Here is a 24,687-nt window from a genome sequence, read left to right on the forward strand (position 1 = left end):
AGTACTTGTTTGGGACTTTGATTCTCACTACCATCAGCTGCTTGGATTCAGAGACACTGGAAATGTAGGTATACCTAAAGCAAGTTCATTAGCTAAAAGGCATTTTAAGTCGTTTTCAACACAAAAATATTACTCTACTATTTTTGTATCTGCTCATCATAAAAGTCAAATTTTGTTAGATCAGTTACTACAGACCACATTAGAAGATCATATTACAACACAAACTGGTCATTTTGGGATGGAGGAAGCAAATTGCATTGTAATTCAATGAAGGCTGACAGGTTTTAGATCAAAGAGTGGTTCCTGGCAATTTTCGTAATTAAGAAAATATCTATAAACATGAGGCTTGCAATACTTAATTTGAATTCAGCATGGGCCACTTTTTCCTGGTGCACATAGAAACGTGTCATTTACTTTTAAATGAATAAACATGACTTTAGCAACTTAGTTCTTGCATTAAAGATAACATGCTGATAATTCTTTAAAAATTACTTCTATTTCAGTGAGTTTGCTTGGCAAGATCATGGTGTTCATGAGGGCCAGGCATCCAGTTAGTTTCCCTTTGTTCCATAGTTTCAGACACTATGCCTAAGCTTGGCTTGTTATTGCAAATAATTATGACTAATCCCAAGGAGGAACAGGCTAAAACTTTATATCCTTTCAGGCAAATCAACTATTTGAGAAAGAAGAGAAAGCCAAGTTTACTATGGAAAACCAATCTATGTCCTTAACCCAGATAAAATTCTCCTCTTGCCCTGTCATGTTTTCATGTTTGATTTTCATGCTATTTTGGAATGGGAATTTAACCAAGAGGACACTTTGAAATGTTGCTCTGGGAAAGCAACATTTTTTTTTTTTTCTTCCTTATGTGTACTTTAATCAGAACAAATACTTTGGAGCTAGGTTAGAGAAAGTCATGCCCCAGTTCCCATCTTGTCCATTTGGGAAATCTAGTATCAGCAGTTTCCTGAGATGCTGGTATCCGGACCCATTTTTATCCTCTTTTATAACACTACCAAATGCCAAAGGGACTTGCACAGTGTCAGTAATCATCCAAACTCATCCTTATTGGGCACTAGTAGACAGTGCTTTAGGCTAGTGAGAAGAAAGCATCTGTTAGGAAGGTATTTGTAATCAATACAAATGTTTAATCAATAAAAATTTTTATTTTTTTTTTATTTTTTAGATAATAGACTATGACCTCAGAAGGATAGTTTGTGATGCTCAGTTGAAGGATTAATTATTAATAAGGGGCACAATGGCAGTTTTGGATAACTTTGGACTTATTGTAGAGGAGGAAATACAGAAGTTGGAGAACACAAAGCTGAAAAAGGCAAGGAAATCTGCAAGGAACATGGGAACAGGCCCCATAGTTTATGTATCTCCCTACAACTCTTTGTAATAACAGAATCACCATGAGACCCCCCAAATTACTGCACACTTACAGTTAACTAGGTGACACAGTATCCTTCATGAATTCCAAAGAATAAGTGGATGGGGAAACAGCAGCAGCAGACTTACAATAGGCATTGTGTTAGCATCCATGTTGGAAGAAGCAGGGTTATGTGAGGGACCTCAGAATAGGAGACTTAATAGCCAACATGTCTGCACTAGAAAGAACATCAGGCCGATTACTGAGGAGGAGTATAGATAAGTCCAATATTCTTAGTATATATGGGAAATAAAAAAAGAAAGCATTTATCCTGCCTTGCCAATGTTATTGAATTCCAAATTAATAGTTGAGGGAGAGCCTCTTGTGTATAGAATTGTTCCAGTCAATAAATGAAAAATAAATGATAGCAGTGGAATATTACTATTTTACAACTCCCATCAAATTAATGGATCTAGGTCATGGCATTCACAGCTACTAATATTAAAAAAAGAAGGGCAACCAAACTACATATGCCTCCTAATAAAAGAACACAATACAACATGTAGTGTTGCCAAAAGGACTTAGCCTGAGTCTAATCAGACCTTTATATCATCTGCCAAGTTGCAGGAGATACAGAGGACAGAGGGATATTCAGTACTATAGGTCAAATGGAACTCTTTCTTCAAAAATTAAATTGTAAGGAAAATAAGGAATGGGAGGAAAAACTGTAGAGTAATAGTGACATAAGAGACACATCCAAAAATCACCAAAGAAAGGAAAAAAAATGAAAAAAATCTAAAAATGGATGAGATACATAGTTGGGGGAGGGTGGATGCACACTTGAGAATGTACCATCAGTGACTTAAGTTGCACAGGAACTTATTGAATTCATACAACTTTCAAGGCTTTGTTCTAGTCCCTTGAATATTTAGGTGATAAAACTGTAAAGAAATGCAAAGATCTGATTATTTTAAAGTAAAGAAAGTGGCTACTTTTGTGGGGAGGGAAGTGATAGTGATGGATGAGGCCTATAGAGGGCCTTTGCGGATCTGGGCATACTTCTGCTTCTCACCTTGAGCAGTGGTAGTAGGGTGTTGATCTTATTAAACTCATTAAACTGTGTGATTGTTTGTATATCTTTTTGTACCTGTGCTTACACTTTAGAATTTAAAAAAAAAAGAAAAAATTTGGAAAAGTAAATCTATGATCAGATCAAGAAATAAACAAGGAAGCTGTCATTTTTATTTTCTTGACTTTTCTAACCCAGGTGACATAGTCACTTTGCATGCAGGTGCCCAGAACCGAGCTCTCATTTCCAGATTGATGACCTGCTTTAGTTTTACTGTTGTATCTCTAGAGGTCAGAACAGCGACTAGCACAGAGTAGGTGCTCAATAGATATCAACTGATTGAATTAGTAAGTAGGTTCAAAACTTTTGACCTCTCATAAAATATTTAAATCTAAAAAAGAATGCTCTTTTAATACTAGCTGAAGAAAAACTGTTCTTTGCAAGATTTAAGAGAAGCTGGCTTTGTAATCTGAACTCTTTATCATAATAAGATAGCCTTTAAGATGTTTTCATGAATGTACAAGTGAAAAAGGCTAAATCATCACTTTTGTAAGACTTAGGTGTACCAAAGGAATCATGGTACAAGATGTCGTTGATTCAAAGCTAAACAAGTTACAGTTGAAGTCCTGGCAAATGATAGGGTCAGAAAACAACATTAAGGCCATGATCTATGGTGTACACTTACCTAATTAAAAAATTATAAATGCCTTATTTATTTCCAGTTTTAGGTTGAGAAAATTCACTGTCAAATCATTATTTTTTATTACCAATTTCCAATATCGTTTCATATATAAAACTTATACATAGATATGAGCTTCCTTATTTAAGTGGCATTAGGATTATAGCCATAATTCCCAGGCTATTAAAAGTAAATAAAAATGAAGGGCAATACACCCTGGTAAACATTAACTTTTTTCCTTTATATTTCCACATTGAAGCCTACACTGAGAACAAAATGGTAAAGAATTTTCAGTGGAAGTACATACACTTTTAATAGCCTTGATCATATTCAATTTTGGATTCCCCACCTCCTAGAAATAATAGAACAAGAGCAAAAATGGAAAGTAAATGAAAAAAAAAATCAAAGCAAATGTCAGAAACATCTTTCCATAAAAGATCCCATTAAAAAAAAAAAAGGCCAAGAAAGAAAAAAAAACTGTACAAGCAAGCTTGTTAAAATCACAAGAGCTGTTGAAAACACAGTTATACTAGATGCCATCTGGAGGGGTTTGGGGGAATTAAACACTAAAAAATAAGCCCATATTGGGGGGGGGGGGTTGCTGATCCTCACATATTAAGCCTTTCCTTTTTCTCCCAAAGGTTCATTTGTATTTAGATATAGGTTACTATGTGTCAGTCCACTGATCAGGGAAATAAATTTTGCTTTCTCCAGTGAAAAGTACACAGCAAAGGAAAATAATTAAAGCTTACATAAAAGCCTTAAAATGGCTTTGATTACTTATAGATGCTATAAGGGTAGCAAGAGGTGAGACTAAGACTATGACTTCTTTGAGTAGTTGGTAGCCTTTGATTTTTCATTCTAAGAGAACTTTCTCTTGCAATTCATCTCCCCTGGAAGTGTCATAAAAATGAGAGGCCCCCAAAATGACAGAACTAGAAAGAACCATTGAAGTACCTCATAGATGGATCCAGTTAGTAGATTTCAGCTCTTTGTGCAAGGTTATGCAACTTCTGAGGTAGAAAGACCTCTCAGTCCCCCCAGATACCCCAAGTGTTCCAAATCTATTAGAGTCCCAATTTTTCTGATGTCTTTTAGGCATAATTCCAGTAGCAATATAATCCATGTTCAAAAATGTCCTCCCTGAATATACTGTAACTTCTGATTAAAGGCGTTTAGAGATGCTAGTTTAGTAACTACTAGCAATATTGCATTAGGTATCACTCTTATCTAATGATTTCTTCCTGGATTATGTATTTATTTGCAGACTAAATATTATCAGAATTCTATTTTGAAAATCATTAATGTACTTCCTTTACTGCATTTCTCTTTGAGCCTCACCTAAGCATCTATCTTTCTGGAGCTTCATTAGGTTTTTCTAGGAATACCTAGAGTAAGAAATGAAATAATATTTCACTTTTGGCATTCAAAATAGGATTTTCTAGTGAGACAATGGCCCTGCAAAAAAAGACATTTTCTTGAGAGAAGAGTTTCCAGTCTCTTCTATTATATTCAATACATTAAAGGTTAAATCTGGAGGACTCAGTTCCCAGAGTCGCCCAGTAATGAAGTGGTGGGTTGGGAGTATGAGGTTGCCAGGCCTGCTGATCAAAGGGAAGAGGAGGCTAAGGCATAGGTGAAAGGCAAGTAAAGAAAAAAGATAAAACATACTATTTATCCCTGATCCTAAGGCACGGTATAGTGAGAGGTTAAAGAGGCAGGTGTGAGATACGGGCTTACCTCACACACCTGGCTTTGGCTTAGACAGGGAGAAGTAACCAAAAAATGGGGAAAGGAGGAGTTTTGACTCTACTCCCCTTTTGGAACCTTGATAGGAGGCTGTCCTCATCAACCAGAGGTTCAGGTTGAAGTTTAACGTAGAGTAAATTCTATCTCTGTCTTTTCCACCCATTTACCGGCTAAGCCTCAGGTCAGGTACATACCCTAACAACTGACTGTACTCTGATCTAATAGCTCGAGGCAAGCATTATAAGATCTCTTTGTTTCAGCCCCTAGATTGGTGAAAAATCCTTTCTAATATCTCCTGCAGATTTAAAATCTTATGATAGATTTACTTTAAAAAAAATTGTGGCCACAGTTTTCTATTCAAAAAGATGTTTCTGCTTAGCCTATATATTTCTTTCTCCTTGTATCCCCCTATTACTTGTTCTTAATCTTTTAACAAACAGTGGGAGTTAGCTGGATATATTGAACTATAGTTTCACTTTGTAACAAAAAGGATTTATGAAAGTTATAGAATCACAATTTACAGTAATAAAGCAAACAACATTTCTTTAAGAATCTTATACAGTACAAAAGTAGAGATGAATCAACAAATCACACAGATTGCAGGGAAAATAAAGTAAGATCTGAGCAAAAAAAAATATCTAGAGTAACAAAGTTATAAATGCAAATGTCTAAACATATCCATGAATTACTGTCAGAAATGGTTGTCCTCTATTAAACACATAATCTATCCATTTGGGGGGTAATTTCTCTTACAGGAGCTTTATGACCATGGGAGGGAAATGTTGTGTTCCTACCTTTTCTTAATACTACTGTCTACATCTTCATGCAAACAAGGGAAATAGGAAAATAAAATGCTATAAGACATTGGGTTACTTCTCCCCAGTCTAATACAATGCCTTAGCTAAAGAGTCAATTGTCTTTTTTCTTAAATTTCTGCATGATTGGATTGTCATGAGTCTACCTCATAATCTACTCAAAGTAAATGATATATTTCACCAAAATCTAAAGGTTTCTATGTAAATATCTCATTTTCATTTAATGTTATTTAAACAATTGACTTATTATCATCACAGCCCCAAATGCCTTTCCCGATGGCCACTCAAATGAATTTGAAGAACAACTTTGACCTTGCCTCTACTATGAAAGAATAACTCTCATTCTAATTACTTCATTTGTCCTTCTCTTGGTCCTTGGACTGTCAAGGAAGGAAAAAAAAGATATGACATTCCTGGGGCTACAGTTATCTGACTCATACTTACTTAAAATAGCACTGTTATCCACCACTTGTCCTGGTCACAGCAAACATTGATAGAGATATACTTAATGGAAGGATTGAAAGGTAATTAAGATAAATGTATAGACAAAGTAAATGAAAATTTTATGGAGAAGATAAAGTGAGATTTGAGAAAGGAAAATCAAGGTCACTATCTATGTTTGGTTATCACTGAACTTATTTATACCAGTATGATGAAGAAAGGGGAAAAACATCAGGTAATTGAAATGATACAGATTTTATAGGGAAAATCACATCACAAGAACAATTTTTGGATGACCACCAACAAAGGCAGGATGTATGGTAGAAAACCTTCAGAAATTAGAAACTTAAAGAGAAAAAAATTAAATAAGAAAAGTCATTCATACAAGCAGAGTAAAATAGCTAATTCAATTATTTGAATGATTAAGAACAATTATAGACAAAAAAATACTTGCTGTTGAGAAAAAAAAAAGATTTTCTCTGTATTATCCAGGTTGACTGATTGCATTAATCTAATTCATTGGATTGATTAATCACTTAGCTTTGTTCTTATCAGCACAGACTTGGTGTACTAAAGCCTTAAGCGCATGGGGTATATAGTTAGTCTCATTCTCTTCAAACTGAATTGCTGAATCAATTAATCACAGAATGTTTGCTTATTGTGCTTCATGTAAATGTGTCTCAAAAAGAATGTCATTACTAATTAAAATGTATTTTTCACATAAAGCTCTATACCAAAGCTCAACAAGATTATTTATTTTTCAAAAAAGTTTAGCTCAATAAACAATGTCTATTAAATGTCAACTAATTATACACTAGCTCTTTATTCACTTAAGTAATCACCTTTTTAACCAGATATGCCTACATAATCCACCTTCGAGTTCTCCAGCATTTATAGATCATCCTTCTTTGATACCCACATTGCCTCTGTTTTGGTCAGAGGAAGCCAGGTCTTTGCCTCTTCCTGTTTTTGAGAAATCCCAATAACTGCATTTGTGTTTTATGCAGCTTGATGGTCACTTATTCCTCCTCTGTCTTCATAGTCCTCTACTCTGCTGTCAAGCCAGCTTCAGATACTGCCTGTCTCCCAGACTATGTTGTCCTAAAGGACAACATAAAAGCTTCTCTTACTTTTCTAAAGACGTTAGACACTATCACTTTTAGCAAAAACTCACCAAAATCTTGGAGGTAATGGAAAGATAAAGAAATACAAAAGTAGATTGGGGTGCCTGGGTGGCTCAGTTGGTTGAACGTCCGGCTTCGGCTCAGGTCATGATCTCATGGTTTGTGGGTTCAAGCCCCGCATCGGGGGGCTCAGAGCCTAGAGCCTCCTTCAGATTCTGTGTCTCCTTCACTCTCTGACCCTCCCCCACTCATGCTCTGTTTCTGTCTCAATAATAAATAAACATTAAAAAAAATTTTTTTTAAAGAAATACAAAAGTAGATTAAGAAAAGGATATTTTTAGGCATGTACCACTGCAGGTTCTCATACTCAATGGCTGTGGTTCTCAACCCCAAGCCTACTGTAATTTCAAGATGCCAGTTCACAGCCACAGAGGAGTGAACCCCTCTCTCTGGCTACCCTGCGTGAAGTCTAGCCTCTCACCCTTTCTGAAGTTCTTGGTGAGGAAACAAGAGCTATTTTCCATTGTTTTATGTTGTTTTATTGTTTTTATTTCCCTGAATGTAAACCATTGCAAAGCTGCAACTTAATCTAAAAGAACAAGCTTTTCATTATTATGCATGTTTTCATTAATATTTGGCTTTTGCTTACCTCTAAATATTCCCTTACAGACTGAAATATTGACTTCGGTTTAGGGGGAAAAAACCTACAAAGGCTGTTCCTTTCTCTCCCAAAGTTAAAGTGCAATCTGCTTTCAAAATTGAGTCCAAAATGTGATAGTCTAGAGAATATGGGGAAAAAACTGACAGCTTTGAAGCTGCTGTTTTTCCTCTACAACTAATCATTTAGGCTTCAATAAATACTTGGATCTCATCCCAGCTAGAGTACTGTTACTACATTAGAAATTATTTACTAGCTAGTTAGTATCCAGTTATTTCTAAAATTAATAGTTGTGTGAAGGAAATCAGTAGGGAATATCTAAAACAATTTGCATATGGAGTTTAGTAATATGTCTGAGTTATGGCTGAGTTGACAGTGTCCTGTCTTCACCCCATATGTTAGAAGCAGAAAACACAGGATACGTAAACCGACTTCAATTGAATATGGCTGGTATGGAGCTATTAGTCAGCTCACTTATGATCTAACTGAATTTCACCTTTAAAGAACCATGTAGGAATTGTTCAGAGCCCTTAATTATCTTAAAGAATAGGGAAAAAACCTCTAAACACTTAAAACATTGGATTGTTCATTTAATCTCCTTTCCTCTAAAAGAGAAAAAGAAATCATTCACAACTTCCCATGTAGGACAGAGAATTCTTTAAAACCCTTAGACACTTTTAGAAAAAAGCCAAATATTTTGCCACGTTTTCTAGAAATAGCACCCATCCCACATAATATTACATTTTCTAACTCACTTGTAAATGAAGTATGGATTATTCAGTGGGAAAAAGGCAGAATCTAATTGTGTTCTAATCCAAACTTTGGAAATCATTTTTGGTTTGAAATTCTACAATTAGCATAGAATATGATGGCCAAGCCATCAAAACTGAACAAAATATCCATGATTCATGAAAGCCCTGAATAGATCAAGTAAAAAAGCTATAGAACAGTATTTACTGAACACTTGCTTTCTGTAACATCACTGTTAGAAATTTATTAAGAAGATTGGGAGGTTCCTGGGTAGCTTAATCAGTTGAGTGCCCAACTTTGGCTCAGGTCCTGATTTCACAGTAGATGAGTTCAAACCCCACATCAGGTTCACTGCTGTCAGTGCAGAGCCTTCTTTGGGACCTCTGTCCCCCTCTCTCTGCCCCTTCCCCACTTGCACTCTCGCTCTCAAAAATAAATAAACATTAAAAAAAAAAAACAAATTGGGAAAACAAAGAGACTAAAGATATTAATAACAAAAAGGAAAATCGTACAAAAAACAACTTATTTTAATGATGAAGAGTTAAAAATGCTTATTTTTGTGGCACCTGGGTGGCTCAGTTGGTTAAGCTTCCGACTTCAGCTCAGGTCATGATCTCATGGTTCGTGGGTTCGAGCCCCGCGTTGGGCTGTGCTGACAGCTCAGAGCCTGGAGCCTGTTTCAGATTCTGTGTCTTCCTCTCTCTCTGACCCTCCCCTGCTCATTCTCTCTCTCTCTCTCCCTTTCTTTCTCTCTCTCTCTCTCTCTGAAATAAATAAGACATTAAAAAAATAAAAATGCTTACTTTCTAAATAGTCATATAAACCTCTCAAAAGATCCACTTACTTGTTTTAACCAATTTCCTCAAACTAGTTTATGTCTGTACAGAACCTGGTTTAAGCTTTTCTTCTCCAGCAATCTGTTGTAGCTTTATGATGCATTTATAATTTTTCTCTCCATGGCTAGTCCTTTCATCAACTCATACCCAAATTTCCCTGGAAAATAATTATCCAACCTTGTCCAAACCTCATACATCTTTAATAGTTTATTATCCTATATAAGACATGCTGCGGTTATAGCTATAGCATGATGACAGGGGGCAAGCTTCTGCCACCACCATTTATTTTGTTCATACATACATTTATTTATCCACTTAAGTTTAATGAATGAGAATGATAATACTTTTGGATTTATTTTCTGCACTCAGAAATTAAACATGAGAAGAAGAGGACCATATCTGCTTGATAAGAGGTATCATTTGTCAAGGGCTTCTTACGGATCTAAATATTGAAATTTTTATGTGTTAATTATACTGAAAATATTAACATTCTGTTATTAAAGATGCTAATAATATAGATAGTTAATGGACCACATTAAAGCATTTCTCTTTGTTTCTAGAAACTATTATAATTTTATGGTATTTTATCATAACTAAAATAGATTAAAACAAATAGGTGGACAGACATGACTACTAGGTATCTGTATTTGGTTAAGGCAGATGAAAAACTCAGTACTTAGGTAGGATAATCAAACTGTGAAAACACTGCATTAACGTATTAATTGGAAGATTTATATCTTCTGTGATCTTTAAGTTTTCTAATGAAATTTCTCTATTGGGTCAAAAATACATCCAGAATTCAGCTGGATATAGGGATGAAGTATTATACCCTGTAATCTGGACTATATGGCATATACCTAAAAGCTATTTAAGATAATAATGTAAAACCTTAATTTGAGAGTCATATCTAATTCCAGTCAGAAGGATGAAATGTAAAATAGTTCAAAGGATGAAATCTACTTAGTACAAAATGTTCAGAACCACAAACCAGCATGACCCACTGAGATCAGCCACTTTGTGTTGAAAGGAAGACACCAAGATTCAACCCTAAATAGCACCATTTTGATAGAATAGTCTTTTGAATGAGTTCAGTTTTCTAAATTGCACAGTAGTAAAGAAAAAGGGAATGGGGTACTAATTATAAAATGATAAAATATTTAATGTGTAGAGTAAATTTATGAAAAAGGCTTCTCTGAGATCTGGATGGAATAGTGTATATAAGTCACTTCCCTATCAAGAACCCTGTGATAGCCCAGAGCCAGCTAGTTGCATAGCCTCAGGGAGAGTTAGGTTTCTGTGGCGTGGCTAAGAATCCATGAGCTCTTGAAATCGAATCTTCTCATCCCACATTACACTCATGTTAGAGGAGAGGAAGAATCATAGCGCATGTATTAGTAGTACAAAGATTTGTGTGATCATGGAATTTAATCGTGTATTTAAATTTTTTATAATTTTTTTTAGTAACTCTATAACCGGGGATGTTTTATTTAAACTTTAAAATGTTGAAATAATTATAGACTGAGACACATAAGAAGATGCAAAAATAGTGCAGAGAGGTCTTATGTACCCAGCACCCAGTTCCGTGACATCTTACGTAGCTATAGAACATCATCAACTCCAGGAAATTAAGTAGAACAGTATAAACTTAACTAAACTACAGACCTTACTCAGGTATCACCATTTTGTACTCATTTTTTGTATGTCTTTGTAATTCATTCTATGACAATTTATCACATGTATAGATTTATATAACCATTATTACTATAATGAAGATATAGAACTGTTCCAGCACTAGAGACTGCTTGTGTGCTGTCCCCACCGCCTCTTTCCTAACCCCTGGCAGCACTAATCTGTTTTCCATCTCTTTAATTTGCCATTTCAAGAGTGCTATATAAATGGAATCATACAGTATGTTTACTTTTGAAGCTTTTTTTTGTTTTTTCTGGCAGCATAATGCCCTTAAGATTGAACCAATTTGTCTTATGCATCAATAGTTCATTTCTTTTTATTTCCAAATAGTATTATGCCATTAAATGGATGTACACAATTTGTTTAATCATTGACAGTGAAGGACATTTGGGTCATTTCCAGTTTTAGGCTATTTTAAATAAAGCTGTTATGAATATTCATGTACAGATTTTTGTATAAACAGAAGTTTTCCTTTTCTAAGATAAATGCCCAGAAGTGCAAGTGCTGGGTTATATGGTAAGTATATGTTTAGCTTTGAAGAAATTGCCAGACAAATTTTCTGAATGGCTGTATTATTTACATTTCCACCAGCAATGTAGGAGAGGTCTAGTTTTTTGTTTTTTTTTTTTCACAAACTCACCAGCATTTGATATTATCAATATGCTTTTTTAAAAATTTTAGCCATTTTAGTAAATATGTAGTGCTGTTTCATGATGGTTTTATTTTGCATTTCCTAATGACTGATATTGTTGAACATCTTCTTTTATGTTTATTTCCCATCTGTATACATTCTTTGATGATATGTATGTTGAAATCTTTTGCTTCTTTTCTAAATGGGTTGTTTGGTTTATTACTGTTGAGTTTAGAGAACCTTTATATATTCTGTATATGAGTCTTATGTCTGATATTTGATTTGCAAATGTTTTCTCTAAATCAGGGATTGTCTTTTCATTTTCTTAACATGATTTTCCACAAAGCAAAACTATTTAATTTGTATGGAGTCCAATAATTGAGTTTTTCTTTTATGGATCATGCCTTTGATGTCATGTATAAAAGTGTGTTGCTTGGGGCGCCTGGGTGGCTTAGTCGGTTAAGCGTCCGACTTTCGCTTAGGTCATGATCTCTCGGTTCGTGGGTTCGAGCCCCGCGTCGGGATCTGTGCTGACTGCCAGCTCAGAGCCTGGAGCCTGTTTCAGAGTCTGTATCTCCCTCTCTCTCTGACCCTCCCCTGCTCACGCTGTCTCTTTCTCTCTCTCTCCTAGAAATAAATAAAAAAAAAAATTAAAAAAAAAAAAGTGTGTTGCTTAACCTTAGGTCATGAAGATTTTCTTTTATTATAAATTTATAGTTTTAATATTTTACATTTATATGTATGATCCATTTTGAGTGAAATTTTTGTGTAAAGTGTGGGCTTTAGGTCAATGTTCATATCTTTTTAAAATTGATGCCAATTGTTAAGAAGACTCCTTTCTTTCATCCAGTTGGTTTTTTTTTTAAATTTTTAACGCTTTATTTATTTTTGAGAGACAGAGAGAGAGAGACAGTGTGAGAAGGGGAGGGTCAGAGAGAGAGGGAGACACAGAATCTGAAGGCAGGCTCCAGGCTCTGAGCTGTCAGCACAGAGCCCGACACGGAGCTCCAACCCATGAACCATGAGATCATGACCTGAGCCGAAGTTGGCCCCCCAACTGACTGAGCCACCCAGGCACCCCTCATCCAGTTGGTTTTTCTCCTTCATCAGAAATCAGCTGGGCACATTTATTTTCATATCTGTTTTTTAACTAGAGGAAAAGTAAAAAAGAAAAGAGAAGGTTCATGCTCATACCAGCTACAAGGAGATAGGAAGCATGGTCTTTCTTTCAGGTGGACATGTGTCCAGCTGAAAACTGGGGTATCTATTACTATATAAGAGGAGGATATGAATATACAGGGACATTTAGAAGTCTACCAGAGCAGTTGTCGTTTGAAAACAAAAGCAAAACGTGCATCAGCAGTTGGTCAGATTTTCCCTCCCATCAGAATCTGGCAGAGAAGTGACATGGTTGACATCTTTGGGCCTGAAGATCCCCAAGCACTTTCTGCTGTGCCTCACTAAGAAAGCTTTGGAATTTAATACAATCCTTTGCCTTCCTCTCTTCTTAATTATATGTGGAATGCCACATTCCACTCTTGATTTCTTTTAGATGATTGTTTTATTTGTGGTTCATGATCTTTCTACTTCTGACTCAATTCTGGTCAAGTTTAGACAGCTAATAACTTGTCCCCAAAGTTCAGTATTTTCAGATCTTGAGATTTTCTTGATTCAGATGAAACATAGTAAAACTATGCAAATGGAAGAGCCACATCTTCCGTCTTCAAACATTGAAAGTTACAAGGGAGAAACAAGAGACACAGTTGGTGAGTGAAGCTCAATTCAGTCTCAGGGAAGTACACTTTTCTACCATGAAACCTCAGGTCCGAGCTGTAAAGGCTGAGAGAGCAAGGACATACCCTTTCTCATCTGGTAGTGCTTGTGTACTGCTTGCTATTCAAATGGCGCCCAAGTGATCCCTGACATTGTTCACCCGGGTGAGGAACAAATGAACATTATTAGAAAATCTTCCTTGTTTAATCAAATGCTAAGTTCTTTCTGGTTCCAAGAGAATTAGGCTGGCCAGCATTCAGTTGATTTGGCACCAGGGTGCAGCTGGCATGGGAGCTTCACTAGAAAGAACAAGGAATGAACATTGGCAAAAGATGAACCTGATTGCCTAGGACCCATTGTGTGAAAAATTGACAATCCTGTTACTTTATTATATTTTTTTTTCCACTTTGAAAAGTGATAAATTTTGTAAATGTGTACTAGGCTTTCACATGAGCGATAGACAGGTAGATTGATAACTTAGCATTCTTAAAGGTAGCCTGGAAAGATGACTATAGCTCTTTTTTTTTAGTATTGCAAATATGAATATTTATGGTCCCAAATCCTTTTGAAATTGCAGAAGACTGAGAAGTTAGATCAACCAACAATAACTCTATTAACTTTAATGCTGGTTTATATGAATATGTCAAAAAAAAAAAATCCTCAAAACTACCAGCATCAGGTGTTAAATCTTATCATTAGTGGGAGATGTATTAGACACATTTATCATTGAAGTTTGACATATATCCAGAGGTGTTTAACAGTCAACTTTGACTTACATTTCTCTGTACTGGAAAGATGAGTATTAGGTAAAGGGAAGCACCAGGCTCGTGGGTGGTTAAGATTGAGCGCTTTGAAGTCAGACATCTCAACAGTACTAATTTTTTTAAATATTTTTATTTATTTCTAGGAGAGAGAGAGAGAGAGACAGTGTGAGCAGGGAAGGGTCAGAGAGAGAGGGAGATACAGACTCTGAAATAGGCTCCAGGCTCTGAGCTGGCAGTCAGCGCAGAGCCCGACGCGGGGCTCGAACCCACGAACCGCGAGATCATGACCTAAGCGAAAGTCGGACGCTTAACCGACTGAGCCACCCAGGTGCCCCATCAGCAGTACTATTTTTTAAAAGGTGATATCTTGGGGCTCCTGGGTGGCTCAGTCAGTTAAGCATCTGACTTCGGCTCAGGTCATGATATCACGGTTCGTCAGTTCAAGCCTTGCATTGGACTCTGTGCTGACAGCTCAGAGCCTGGAGCCTGCTTCAGGTTTCTGTCTCTCTGGCTCTTTGCTCCTCCCCCACTCGACTCTGTCTTATCTTTCAAAAATAAATAAACATTAAACATTATTTTTTAAAATAAAAGGTGATACTTTAAGTGACTTACTTAATTGTAGCAGTTTCTCACACAGAGAGTCGTGACAATGAGGACTTTTTTTTTCTAGGAAGCAACTTTATTCCTGCCAGCACTGCTCAATTGGGTTCACACCCAAAGAACTGAGCCCTGAACGCCAAGTGGAGCAGTTTTATATATATATATATATATATATATATTTTTTTTTTTTACTTCTTTGTCTCCCATATATGGCAACACACAAAAATGTAATCTGATAAGTGGTCTCATGTTACAAGGTCATGAGGGATGTTGTCATGTACACATACACATATAGCCAGGTTACCTTGAGGCTTTTTTTTTCTTTTCTTTCCTTAGGGAGGGGATCCTACCACATAATAATCCTACCACATAATCTTAATTGGGTTTTTTCACATGTAAATGAGAGTAATATTATTAAATAACAAATACGTAGTTCTAGTAAAGGAGACAATCCATATTGTCAAAATTGTTTGACCAATTGTAAATTATTTTATTTTTATCATAAACTTCAATATTTTGTATTATTCATTTATTTACTCATTCAACAAAAAAGTTATCTAAGTAAATACCATGTACTTATTCTAGTTTGGAATTTACTAGTGAATAAAACAGAAGAAAATATTTGCCCTTGGGAAGTTTTGTGTTTTTTTTTTATTTTGTTTGTTTTGTTTATGTGTGGAGTTCCACTGAGTATCCAAACTTTTGCTTAATTGATTATTTTAAAATGGCTTTTTATTGCATCTGAAAATTGTGAACTTCAACTTCTACCTCATCATTAATTCTAATCATGGTGCTGTCTCTTCAGAGATTATCCAGAGAAGTTGGTCTCAGTTCTAGTACTGATTTGACTTCATAGAACACCCCTCTTACAAAAGATGGCCTGTGGAAGGCTGCTGGTTTTTGGTCGATGTAACACTGACTTTTATTCCATAGGCTGTAGCTCTACAGTTAACTACTTTTTCCATTGAGCATGTATTTGAAGAGAAGGAGACAGAATGTCACTAGCCATATTCTGTGCTGTCACATCTCATGCTGGAGAAGAGTAAATCAACTTGCATCTTTTCTTAAAGAAAATAAGAGCCAAAGTTACTTAAGGAAGAATAAGATGAAAAGCCCTCAAATGTACAGTGTTAACTACATAGAACTGTTTTTCTCCGAGGCCTAGTTTTAAAGAAAGCCATGTTTTATTTTTGGTAGAAATGAGCCTTTTCTAGGGCTATTTAATTGTACTGGCAAAATTTGGCACTCTATAGGACTTTGATTTCTTTTTTTTTTTTTTTTTTACATTTTTTTAATGTTTATTTTTTTAAGAGAGAAAGAGAGCGGGAGCTGGGGAGGGGCAGAGAGAGAGGGAGACAGAATCTGAAGCAGGCTTCAGGCTCTGAGCTGTCAACACAGAGCCCAACACGGGACTCAGACTTAGAAAATGTGAAATCATGACCGGAGCCGAAATTGGATGCTTAACCTACTGAGCCACCCAGGCACCCCAGGACTTTGATTTTTGATTTTTATAGCACCATCTTAGTGCTTAGTTTCCTTTTATATATGTGTGTGCATGAGTGCATTTGTGTATGTTTATATATGTATAAAAAATAAAAAATTATTTTATCATCATAGTTTTCATGTATTACTATAAGATTGAGCACACCTTAAATCATTGTTTCTTTCCATAAAGATTTTCAATGGCCCATTGAAATGGTCAAAATCATTGCCAGGAATTTCTTCTCTATTGTTCTTGAACTGCACACATATTTTGAAACGGGGTGAAAAATACAGAAATTACTTCTAAGGTCTTCTTATAATGTCTCAGTTTCTCCAGATAAAATAAAATCATTCAAAGATGCTCTTCACTTCTGTTTGTTCTCCTGCCACATCTATTCTCACTACATTTTTTCCTTCTTTCTCTTTCCTTTGCCTCTTTGCTGCTTACACTACAGGTATAGTAAGAAATGAAGAGCTGGCACACTTAATGTAGGCAGAATCAGGAAAAAGTCTCATTTTCCTTTTATCTCAGGCCCCAAAAGCAGACATACATGTTACCATCAATCAATTTTAAAATTGTCCTGTAAAATACTTACCTATTTAGCTTTTTGATCTTATTGATATGCTAACCAACACATAAACTACCTCCTTCAATCAATCATTCATTCAGAATTTGCACAGCCATTTCTCCACGGAGTGCTAGAAGAATCATATTGCTGTTCCTCATAGCAAAGTAATGTTTTGCCTTTTGCTAGCTAAGGAAAGCAGATTTTACTGAATTCACAATAATCCATTCATGAATTCAGGTACTTTTAATCCAAGGCTTGAATTTTTCTGCCTGCCGCATCTAGATCCTCTGAATCCATAGCTGAGAGATGGCTAGGAAATTGGGCAGCCCTGTTTTGACAGAGTCAATATTGACAGTGTTGGCATCGCTGAGTTCCAAATGTTTTATCTTGGCAAGGGGCAGAAAAGTTGGGGGATCAGTGGAGTCTATAATTTATTGCTCATTCAGAGTGCCAAAATATTTTCACTGAAATCAGATACTTTAGTCTTAAAACAATCACACCAATCTCCCTACATATTGTCCTCTGTCATAGATCAACAGGGAATAAGTTGACACATGTGGTTGACATCAGATCAGATTTTGTAGGTTATGGAGACAGAGCTGACTTCAGCATTTTAAGCTGCTTCTTTAATTTAGAAAGCCACTTAGAAGGAAAGATGGTCAGGTAACCCACTGCTACATTTTAACATTAAGATGATTTTGCATAGCAATATTCTCTTTTAGGTTTGAAAATACTGTTATGGTTCTGATGTGAGTGATAGCCAAAGAGTTTTCACCAAAATATTTGAGTCATTCTGATCATCTTTGGCCTGGTCTCCTATTGCTGCTACTCAGTTCAACCCAAGCCCAAGAAACAGGTGTCTTATTTAGCAATTCCATCATAATTAAGTAGCTAAATCAAAAATTTGTTAGCCTCTATTGTATAGTTCTTCTTCATGAACTTTTAAGTACTTCATGTTAAATGAGCCTTCAGTTAGGAGTTCATGATAAATATATTTTAAATTTATCAAATGTATGCAATTGTGTTGAATTTTATAATTTAAAAAGTAAAGCAAAAATAGGCTTTAACAAATCTTTTTCCTTTTAGAAAACAAAGGCACATACCTTTGACAAGTACTATTAAGAGCCTTAATGTAAAGAGAAATGTATAGACCATTTTAGGTGAAATTAGTTTGACCTTGCTGTTTTGTGCAGTGTTTTTTGTTTGTTTGTTTCCTTTTTTGGTCGTTTTCCATTTTCAAGAAACAGTTCATTTTCTTAAATGAAGAGATTCTGAGAAGCAGTCATTCCAAACAATCTCCAGAACACAATTTCAAGCTACTGGTCCAAAGTATTTGGCACTTTAGGCAATAATTTATAATCCTCCATTAGACCTTACCATTTGAAATAATCACAGTTTTGTTATTTTATCTTGAAAATTGTGTTCTCTGGGGCTGCCATTCAAAGAAAAATATACCAAAATGTAGATAAAACCAATCATTCTGTCATTCCCTGTTGTGCATTTTAGTGGAGATGATGGTGACAGATGAAAATTCTTTGAAAGAAGGATTGCCTCTGTGTATCAGCTCAAACGTAACTTGTTTTGCATTGTCAGATAACAATGCTGACTGGGGCAATGGAAAAATAAACATGGATGGGACACCACTGGAAAAGTCCATCACTCAATTTCTACCAATAATAAATAAATGGAGAAAAAAATATATATTCATTACATGGTTGAAAGACCCGAAGCCCATAACATTTAGAAATGCAATTTCCAAACATCCTGTGAGCATTTTCAGAAGCTGTAGCTGAATATCAATTGGGTATTAGTTCATCCCCAAAGTCATGTTGCTATTCTTTTTTTCTTCCCCATGTTTCAGTCTTCCTTGAATGACACAGCTGAACACAAGCCTTGACCAACTGTGGGTGAGGGCTGCTATAAAGTTGACAAGCACATGGGAGAAGAGAAACTGCTGAGTATATGTCATGGAGAGACCACCCATAATGAGGTCAGAACATTTTTCAAAACTTCCTAATTAAAAAAAGTTTTATTGTTGGTCAGCTGACACTGTCATTAAGTCAGAGTTCCAAAATTTTGCAGCCATGTTAACAAGGTGCACTGACATGTCCTGCATTAATGAATGTCATATAAAAAGTCATAAGATCACTAGAAATACTGCTCTGTATTTCGAGAATTGTATTCTGAATCTAAATATAGATACTAACTGAAATTTTTCACTGGTAACTGGACTGACCAGTTTATCGGCAGACTAACAATTGAAAGGGAGAAGACAACCTTTATGAATTGGATCGTCTTCTCCAAAATCTGGCACTTGAGTGACACATGAAAGCCAAATATTTAATAGACAGTGGGTACCCTGTCAATTGTTATCTACAATGAATTTATTCTCTCTACCTACTGTTTCATCTTCCTCAAAATAAAAACTGTCACCTGACTTTCAAGATATCCACTGAGTATGTAACTTTTCCAATCTTAATGTTTACAGTATCATTTCTGCTCCTTTCCTATTTTATTACATGGAGCAAAAGAAAAAAAAAGGAAAAATAAAAAAACAAGGTATGTAAGCTCCAGAGAAGTCTTTTATATCTAGAAATTAGTCAAGATACTGCTTTTCTGCTCTCTGGCTTTTGTTTATAAGTACTCCCACCATGCTGGATAACAGATCTCCACCTCCCACCATTATTGAAAGAAATCAATATTATGAAAGTATGATAAGTTCCACCAGATCACCTGTCATTAAGATTTGTGTGGGAAATGTATTTTAGGAGTGGTCTTTTTGGCTTCCCATCTTGTTCTTGCCACAAGGTATCTCAACGTGTCAATGGCAAAACAAGTGGAATTGAGAGTATTACAGAATTTTTGTGTGTTGTTTCCTTGAGGTATAAATATGAAGGGTTTCAGATTGGATATACAAGTAATCATGACCAGAAAAATATTTCAATCTCTTCAGTGATAGAAAGCAAAACAAAGAATGTTTCTTTGCTTTTGGTTTGAAGAAATAACTCCATTCAGTAAGAAATGGACTTTAATCCCTAAATTTCTTTGGATTAATGCCACATGTTGTGCATAGATTGCGAGGAAACTACAACTGTGCACATAACAGCAGAGGTTGGGGAAGGAAGACCCTCAGAGAGGAGAGGTTTGATAGCATGCACTGGAGGTCAAAGGGGTTGTAAAATAGTCACCTGAGACAGAGCCAGACCCCAACCACATCTTTTCCCTGAGATATGTACATTGGACACATTTGTCAGAGAAACATGGGACTAAGTTTGATTCCATTAATATGAAATGTTATCATCTGGCCTGGTCTTTCTGTATTTCTCTTTGTATTTACTCCCTTTCAAAAAGCAAAACATGAAGAACATTGTAGAAAATATGTTTAACATAGTTGAAAGGACAATATTTAACTATTTTATCACTATTAGTTTGTGTGACCAAACACTTCTGCTTGCAGACCCTGGAATCATGGGTTGGGATCTGGAAAGATCCTGCACAGCCATTTGGGTTAACCCCCCGGTCGTAACCAATCAAACACTCCTGTATTCATTTTGCAGTAAAATCTGCTGATGAAGAGAGGCCAGCCGGTACCTGGAGCTCTCTTGTGAGTAGTTAATTTTATTGTCATCGATACTACTGTTTCTCTGAGTGTAACAAGACCACATTCTTAAAGTATAATTCAGATTTTCTCCCAAACTTGATTACCTTGTCTCCCAATTAATATAATTTGGAGGAGTTTTACTCTGTTTGTGCCTGTCTTTACTCAGTTTTTACGTACGGAATTAGACCTTAACTTGTAGAAGTTGTTATTGTATTATTTTTATTACATTTAAAAGCTGTAGTCAGTTATTGTTTTGTTAATGTTCAAGGCCTTCTAATTTGTATCTGACGTATTTCCATTAAATTATATTGTACTCTATGAATGGCAAGGAACGTAAATCTGACATGGATAAAACATGTGTATTTATGAGATATAGCTATAAATTCATAAGATTGATTGGGTGTGTGATTTGGGAGTTCAGTTTTATAATTTTATAACCACTCCTTATATGGTTATAGATTCATTTTTCCCAAAATAGTTAATATTTTCAGGGAGTGCTGCCCTTCAATCTTTTCAGAAACAGAGTTGCTGATAAGTAAATTCAGAAATATAGCACGGCATAATGCTTTGCAATCATCTTATTCCAGGAGCGGATCACTTAAATTGGACTGGACTGGTAGAGTTCATAAAGGCCTTCAAGCCAAATAAGCAAAGGAAAAATAAAAAGGCTGCCAGGAAAATTACTAGTATTTGCTAAATGATTTTCACTTGCTATTCTACTTATAAAACTGACTCCCTTACTCAGTCTACTCTACCACTGCTGTGCTCATCTGGGGGAAGGGCTGGGAAGAAACTTGGAAGATCTGTTGACCTTCCATTCATATTGGATAATTGGCTCTTTCTTTCTCCAAAGTGAATCCATACAATGATCAGGAAAAGAGAGAGACAAGATAAGGAGTACAATAAGCTGGAGGTAAATAGGAATTTAAGGCTGTTACCTACTTATGTGTGTTTAATTGAGTTTGCCTGTGAGCAGGGTCTTGGATTACAAAATGAAGGAAGGAACTATGTAGAGTAGCATAGGGAGTAGGGTTGGTTGGGAAAGAGAGGCTCTGCTGGGTGATGATAAGGCAGAAGAACCCTGAAGCATAGAGAAGCTTTTCATCACGGAGGATTCTGTGGTTATAAAGCCGTGTCCCTGAAACACCTTAGGCCCAGGATGCAGAATGCCTTTTTCCCTCTAGTGAACCTTTAATTCAGGAGTATTTGTTCTGTGCTGAAAACACTAGCTACCATCTGTATGTTGAAATATCACTTCCCTAGTAGGGGGCTTATTCTTGTTAACATTAGATTATTGCCACACTTCAGCTGTAGCTCTCCCTCCGGAACCTCAAGCTACATAATAATGTTCTACATACAGCCTGGTATTGTAGCCACTGGCCACACGTGGCTGCTGAGCACTTGAAATGTGTCTGATACAACTGAGGAACTGAGCTTTTAATTAATTTAAAATTGAATAGTCACCTGTGGCTGTGGCTTGGAAATATCATTGGCTTGGCAACGTCACAAGTCATATGACTGAGCAATTTACTAGGGCATGTTGAACCTTCCTTTCCTCTCCAGGGCATGACTGGCAAGAGGTGTCACCCTTTGAAAATTGGCATCCTGAGTACATAATAAGTGTGTTGTGCCCAATTTGAGGGGCCTCAAACCCTGTTACCGATGGGGTCCTGGAATGTTTTCACAGGATCCCCCCTAGTCACAGTCCTGTGGCGTGTCCGCCTGACCGTAATTGACCACTTCTAAATACCGATTTGTCCCGAGACCAAGAATAGAAATAGACAGAAATAGACCAGACACGTAGAGACAAATAGGTTCTTACCGGCCGGCCAGTTGACCCTTCAGTTTGGGGGTCCTGGGGGTCTTGGGGAATCCCGGACGAGCCCCCAAATATTGTGCCCGATTCGCGAGTCCCCAGAGACCACCAAGGAGCCGACACCGATGCAAGTACAAAAGGGTCTTTATTACAAGCTCGAGCAGGGGCTCACCCGCCTACTGGTGTAATGGCAGCAAGCTGAAGCCCCGAACAATAGTGAGCAAGGTTTTTATGGGGTAAGGGATGGGGGTGTTACAGTGTACATGTTGTACGTATAGCGTCATCACATAAGTACTAATCATAATTGTACAGCACTCATGGTAACAGTTTTGACTATTCAATATCTGTGAGGTGTTTGTTATTTTTGGCGGGGACCCAATCATGACTTTTGAGAATCCTTTGAAAATGACTAATTATGAGGTGAGCTCAAAGGGCCTACGTGGGGTTTAGGCAAGCGGTGAGTAATTGGCTAGTTTGTATAAAATAACTGTCTACACTTCTCAGCCCTGACTCGGATCACAGGAATGTTTTTTTGATTAGCTGATCTGAGGGCAGTCTGAGGATGGCTTCAGCCTTGAACAATCTGAGGCTTTTCCTGGAACTGGGACTACATGTAGCCCGAGGTTGCTCTTAATGGAGGCCTTAATCTCAAGATGATGTTACTTAGGCTCTTCAGGTGCACACCTCTAGACGGAGCCCAAGACCTTCCCTGAATACCTCTCACTTCAGGCTGCAGAGGAAACCAATTCCTAGTTAGGCCCTTCCTACCCAATGAGATCAAGTGTTACTAAGGACTGTGAGTACAGATTAAAGCATTGACCAGTCCAGGTGGCTCAGTCGGTTGAGTGTCTGACTTTGGCTCAGGTCATAATCTCACAGTTCATGGGCTTTAGCCTCGCATCGGGATCTGTGCTTACAGCTGTACTTACAGCTAGCTCAGAGCCTGGGGCCTGCTTCAGATTCTGTGTCTCCCTCTCCCTCTCCCTCTCTCTTTTTCTCTGACCCTCCCTTGCTCACACTCTCTCTCTCAGAAATAAATAAAACATTTTAAAAAAGCACTGACCAGTGAATATGGAACACAAAGATAATGATGTAAATATCTACAAACTTGAATCGTGAGAAGGCCATAAATGCCTGATGCCCAAAAGGTAGAAGACTTGCTGGCTAGCTCTCATAATCCACCTGAGGCAGTCTCTCCCTTCTTTCTTCTCACCTCTATTCTAGGACAAGATTAAGATATTGAGAAGCCCTACACTCTTAAAGATTATGGTGTTTCATTCATGTATCATTATAAATGCAAACAACATAGTAAAATAAATGTAAAGAAAGTCAATAAAGCTTTTTGCAAAAATGCCGTAGCACCCAGCACAATGGTGAGTCTGCCTTTTAGGTTATCCCTAATTCCCTGTCTCCCCCCCCCCCCCCCCCCCCCCCAAGCACTGTTGTGTCAATTCGACAGCTATTGCCCTGTTATGGAAAAGACCTGGTCTTTGGGGCAGGCAGCCCACACCAATAGCCTCTAAAGGCAGTGAAGTAAATGCTTTCTTTTACTCTCCTCTTCCTGTTTCTCTAACTCTGGAGCTGCCTCTTCCACCACTTGGAATTAAAAACCAAAGATCTGGGATAGACTTTGGAGAAAGCAGGGATGGAAGATCCAATGGCCATTAGTTTTTTATTGTTCCTTTAAATCAGTGGTTCTTAAACTTGAGTAGTAGAATAATCTGGAGGGTTTGTTAAACTACAGACTGAATGGCCCCATTCCAGAATGTGTGACTTGATAGGTTTGGGTGGGGTCTGAGAATTTGCATTTCTTTTCTTTTCTTTCTTTTTTTTTTTTTTTGGTAAGTTTATTTTGAGAGAGAAAGAGAGCACATCATGGGAAGGGCAAAGAGAGAGGGGGAGAGAGAGAATCCCAGGCAGGCCCCAAACTGACAGCACATAGGCTGATGTAGGGCTCAAACCCACAAATTGTGAGATCATGACCTGAGCCGAAATCAAGAGTCAGACACTTAATCGACTGAGCCACCCAGGTGCCCCAATTTGCTTTTTTGATAGGTTTCCAGATAAGTCTTATGATGCTGGTCTGAGGACCATACTTTGATAACAATTGCTTTAGGTCTTGCTTTGGAATTTAGGGTCGGAACTCTAGGTGGTAAAAATAAGTTGTCTTGGCTCCTTTGCCAGCTCAGTAGTGTGTGTGTGTGTGTGTGTGTGTGTGTGTGTGTGTGTTCCCAGGGAACTCTTAAAAGAGGAGCTGCTAAGGGCATAA

General features: G+C 36.9%; 1 long non-coding RNA gene across 2 annotated transcripts in view; it reads left to right on the forward strand.

The window, feature by feature from the left end:
• Window positions 1-24,687, forward strand: part of LOC120239320 — a 147,493-nt gene that overhangs the window by 107,585 nt on the left and 15,221 nt on the right. For both annotated transcript variants that reach the window (XR_005530405.1, XR_005530406.1), the window contains 2 exons: window positions 18,863-18,991; window positions 20,559-20,605. This is a non-coding gene — a long non-coding RNA (uncharacterized LOC120239320). The remainder of the gene's footprint in view (window positions 1-18,862; window positions 18,992-20,558; window positions 20,606-24,687) is intronic.

This window comes from Hyaena hyaena, unplaced genomic scaffold, assembly GCF_003009895.1.
Source record: "Hyaena hyaena isolate Hyena2069 unplaced genomic scaffold, ASM300989v1 scaffold_8, whole genome shotgun sequence".
In the NCBI taxonomy this organism is placed as follows: Eukaryota; Metazoa; Chordata; class Mammalia; order Carnivora; family Hyaenidae; genus Hyaena; species Hyaena hyaena.